General features: G+C 36.9%; 1 long non-coding RNA gene across 1 annotated transcript in view; it reads left to right on the top strand.

The window, feature by feature from the left end:
* The first annotated feature begins 1,120 nt into the window (after window positions 1-1,120).
* Window positions 1,121-5,375, top strand: part of LOC131929830 (uncharacterized) — a 5,318-nt gene continuing 1,063 nt past the window's right edge. The window contains exons 1-2 of the long non-coding RNA XR_009384005.1: window positions 1,121-1,299; window positions 5,282-5,375. The exon at window positions 5,282-5,375 is cut by the window's right edge and continues 33 nt beyond it. This is a non-coding gene — a long non-coding RNA (uncharacterized LOC131929830). The remainder of the gene's footprint in view (window positions 1,300-5,281) is intronic.

Below are 5,375 nucleotides of genomic sequence, written 5' to 3'. Positions count from 1 at the left end.
AAAATATATGGGGGGTGGGCGCCAATTTGAAAGTGTCCCCGAGGGGGATGGCGCTAAATTGAAAGTTTGTCCCCTGGCGTCGGGAAGGGTCGCAACGCCTCTGGTAAAACTATTTAAAAAAAGTAACCAATATATGTTAAGAAACAAAGGATGAATTATTATACTGACGATGGGTAACAACTAGCGCAAACTATTACATTTTGGAAGCGGTTTTAAATGCTACAAGTGCTGCAAATGTAGTATAAGATTAATTGAGAAGTAACTATTTCACATTTTTAAAAATGCAAAATACTAAGTTAATCGAATAATGTGTAAACAGTATTCACTTTATGTCGCTTTTGAGTATAAAACACACATTTTAGAATCCTATACACATTTACAATACTCGGTTTAGCTCAATGTATGTAATTTGAGTTAGGTAACAAGAGAAATAGGGGCAAAGGGAAATAGCCCAATAAATACTAAACAAAGGAAAAGATAAGAAGAGTTACATTGCAAAGGAAACAACACAATGGTTTTACTTGTTTTATGGGCAACACATTACAAGACACAGTTGGTATTTATTTAGCAGAACCTGTTTTCAAGCAAGTGATACATTTTCTTTATCCAAAAGGTCTTGGCAGTGGCGTAGCGAGGTCGGGGGACAAACTTTCAATTTTCGATTTGCACCCCCCCCCCCCCCCCAAACATTCAATTTTCACCTCTTAAAACACTATTTAAAACTCGAATTAATCACTTAATAAAGTGGAATTATCCTTTTTCTCTATATATTTTGCTATTTTTTGCCTTGGTGTCACCCCCCTAAATGGTGTCACCCGATGCGGTCCGCCCCCGCGCCCCCCTCGCTACGCCTCTTGGGTCTTGGACACACATAAACACAAATTCATTTTAAAGAAATAAAAAACAATATTGAAACAAAAATAATTGAAATTGATAGTAATTTTTAAATATATTTCAAAATGTAAGTTTTTGTTTAATTTTTAATGTAGAATACTAATATACTGGAGGTATAGATTTGGCCCAGTTTGAGAACCACTCAACAAGCCCCGCCCTTAAGGCGCGTGCCCACAAAGTCGTCGATGACTCGCCACGTAGCTTTACGGTAACGTCATAAATAAACTCAGTCTAGATTTTTGTTCCCACACCTGAAGCAAAGCCACATTTAGCTCAGAACGCCAACTGAAATACAGCCGACACCCCAGAAATTGCCGATACTAAATCGAATATTGTCGACAGCAAATACCAAACGAAGGATGATGTTCAAGATAGTTTCTGCTCTGTTTTTCATCAGTTTAGCAGGTAACTACATATTTTTTTGTTTATTCGTAACAACTCCCAACAAGATTTATTTAATTACTAGGCATACTGCCTAGCTTCGCTTAGGTTTTCAAAAACATTTGAGGATTAGAATATTTAATTATTTAGTAACAGCTGAGGTGTGGAGTGCTTAAATTTAAACAGTAATGCTAATTTTAAAGACAATTTTGTTGTTGTTCTTTGTTGTTTAAAGTCCATTTTCAGAGAAATTATAGGAAAGTTCGAAATCTATGACTAAAGTGGAATTAGAACTACAGAGGTTCCATGAACAGTATATCTCATAATTTATATTACATTTACTTTTAAAATTATTAACTTATTGAATTAGGAGACGTACCATAAATAACAACTTAATTTTTTACAAAAACAAATGCTATACTTCGTCATTTTATGTTTATGTTTAAAATAGTATACAATTGTTTGAAAAATAATTATTTAAAAAAGTTACCTCCCTTGAAAATTGAACGCATGAAGTATGTCTATGTTTGCTTTTTTTACAAACAATTAATTATAAAAAAAAATACATCATCTGGACAAATATAACGACCCTAAGGGTTTTTTTTTTCGACGGCAATAATGGTTTTTGTTATGCTCCGGGGTCGGTCTACGACCTCACAAAATATTAGGGAGATCGTTCGTCAATTTATTTATAGATATCACTTTTTAGCCCTCGTCGAGTACTTTGAGTCTGACCAACAGTATTTCCGTACGGCCTAGTCATCTATAGAGGTGCATGCAAAGAAATGGCCAGATAAATAGAGGTTGAGTATCCAAAAATCTATGTTGAAATTACCCTGTTTTTCCCATAAAATAAAAAGATTATATAGGGAAACACAACTGGTCAGTTTTGACCCATTTCCAGATTTTTCCCGGACATGCCGAGTTTTTTCTGACACCCCTAGTTGTTCTCCTACCACCTCACAAAATATCAAGTGGGGTCGTTCTGCAAGAATTTTTTTCGTTATATAGCTTAAATAAGGAGATTTTCACTCACGGTCACGTTTTAGCCGTCGTCGAGGGCTCTGAGTCAAACGGAAAATTTTTCCTAAAGGCCAAGCCATTTACCTATAAGCATGCCAAAAATTAGCCAGATATACAGAGGGTAAATACCCTAAAATTTTCGTTGAAATTACCCTCTGTTTTTTCCCATAAAATACATAGATTATGTAGGGAATCATGGGACGGAGTGGTCTAGCGGTAGAGTGTTAGAAGTCTAACCCGTAAGTCTCGAGTTCGAATCCGGATGCAAGTCAGTAGACCGTCCCAGAGTCCACCCAACTCTGATGGGTACCTAACTCACGTTAGGAAAGAAAAGGCGGCTGAGCATAGTGCTGACCACACTATCTCTTCATATGCCGAGGTCACAGAAAAAAGTGAACTCTACTTCACTTGCCCCATAGACCGTCAGGTTTGAAAGGGAAACTTTACTTTATATAGGAAATCACGACTGGTCAGTTTTGACCCATTTCCCAATTTTTCCCGGACATGGTGAGTTTTTGTGACACCACAAGGCGTTCTCCTACCACCTCACAGAATTTCATGGGGGGGGGGGGGGTTTCGTCGGAAGAAAGTTTTTTTCGTAATAGATCCCATATAAGGCGCGGTCAGTTTTGACCCCTCTACGTGGACTTTTCGGCCAACCGTCACCGGCTCTCGTGTTCCGTCCCCCAAGGCATCATCCTGCCAAATTTGACGCGCCTGCGGCGTCGGGAAGTGCCCTATCGGGCACTTGACCACTTTGCTTTATATATATAAATTCCTACCAATTGTTTTTTTTTTCCTAATGGTCTGAATTCATTCTACCGCCCTTGACTCCAACCAGGATATATACAATAAACATACTACGTGAAAGTACATGCGGCTGGGCATGGTGTTGATAACCATACTCTCAATGTATATGCTTGTTGTAATGTGGGCTCTTGTACAGGGTCGACGCTGAATGTTGAACAATATAGGACGACGATCTAATAGAGGATACAGAACGACGATACGATATTCCCATATTTTATTACATCAATACATACAGCTACATTGACGACAGACGACTTCTAGACATCCTTACATGACGACAACAAGACTAATACTGGCTCTCAACTATCTTCCTAACAACCAAAACATTCTCTACTACGTCACATCTTTATTTCCTTTTTTTTTACAAGCTTTTATTTAACTCGCTTCCTCTGTCGTCAGTCGTCAGTCTGTCTGTCTAGATCGAAATGCTGGAGTGAAAATTCGGACATTTCTACTTGACCGATACGATTCACATTTGGCACGTGGGTCAAGACATGAAGACAATGCAATCTGAAATTAAATTTGACTTAATTTGATGCCTAATTAATTTTTTATGAATTAATTAAAATTTGGACCGAATCAATAGGCATGTCTATCCAACCACACCACACTCGTCATCACGTTCAAAAGCTGCGCCATCACATTCAGTAGGCGCGCCATCACGTTCAGTAGGCGCGCAATGGTTTCAGTCATGTAACTCTATTGTAAATAAAACATGTAAAGTACTGAAAAAAAATTTCATAAAAAAACGTTTTAATAACAAGCTTTTATGTAATAATGCACCTAAAAGTAGAAAATAAATTATAGACTACTATTTAAATAACTATAAAGAAAAGCGTGGGTCACTTTAGTATCTATTGGATACCTTTACTAATGTTAAGGAAGACACCCACGCTTTTCTTTATAGTTATTTAAATAGTATTCTATAATTTATTTTATACTTTTTAGTGCATTATTACATAAAAGCTTGTTATTAAAACGTTATTTATGAAATTGTTTTACTCATTCATAATCTTTTATTAATACCACTACTCACCTACTCTCAAACCATCGACAACTTTATTAACCTTATTCAACCACACACATACTCTCAAACCATCGACAACTTTATTAACCCCATTCAACTACACACATACTCTCAAACCATCGACAACTTTATTAACCCCATTCAACTACACACATACTCTCAAACCATCGACAACTTTATTAACCCCATTCAACCACACACATACTCTCAAACCATCGACAACTTTATTAACCCCATTCAACCACACACATACTCTCAAACCATCGACAACTTTATTAACCCAATTCAACTACACACATACTGTCAAACCATCGACAACTCTATTAACCCAATTCAACCACACACATACTCTCAAACGATCGACAACTTTATTAACCCCATTCAACTACACACATACTCTCAAACCATCGACAACTTTATTAACCCCGTGCAACCACTCACATACTCTCAAACCATCGACAACTCTATTAACCCAATTCAACCACACACATACTCTCAAACCATCGACAACTTTATTAACCCCATTCAACTACACACATACTCTCAAACCATCGACAACTTTATTAACCCCATTCAACCACACACATACTCTCAAACCATCGACAACTTTATTAACCCCATTCAACTACACACATACTCTCAAACCATCGACAACTTTATTAACACCGTTCAACTACACATATACTCTCAAACTCATTCCATGCACTCAAGTCCATTCACAACATTCACTAAAATAGGCGAACTCTACTCCATCTTCCCCATGGACTGAATACACACACGCACACACACACACACACACATATATATATATATATATATATATATATATATATATATATATATATATATTATGTATATATATATATATATATATATATATATATATATATGTGTGTGTGTGTGTGTGTGTGTGTGTGCGTGCGTGTGCAAATGTGCGTGTGCGTGTGTGTGAGTGTATGTGTGCATGTGTGTGTGTGCGTGTGTGTGTGTGTGTGAAAAGAAAAGTGGGTTGAAGAGAAGATAGGTGGATGAACGGAGCAATGGAAATATTTACAATAATGAATAGCTGTATGGTATGGTTACTTAAGTCTACGAGCAATGTCAAGTAATTGATTCCACTGCATCAGAAATGTCTTTTTGTATCAGCTTTTACTGAACAAGCAAAACATAATCCAACCACTACGAAGAAACTCTCAAAATGCGAGATAAAATTGCAAGAGTGTAACCGATATTTGGTGGA

This window comes from Physella acuta, unplaced genomic scaffold (assembly GCF_028476545.2).
Source record: "Physella acuta isolate Inbredline_101_S28 unplaced genomic scaffold, ASM2847654v3 ptg001682l, whole genome shotgun sequence".
In the NCBI taxonomy this organism is placed as follows: Eukaryota; Metazoa; Mollusca; class Gastropoda; family Physidae; genus Physella; species Physella acuta.
This window is presented reverse-complemented; position numbering and strand designations above follow the sequence as displayed.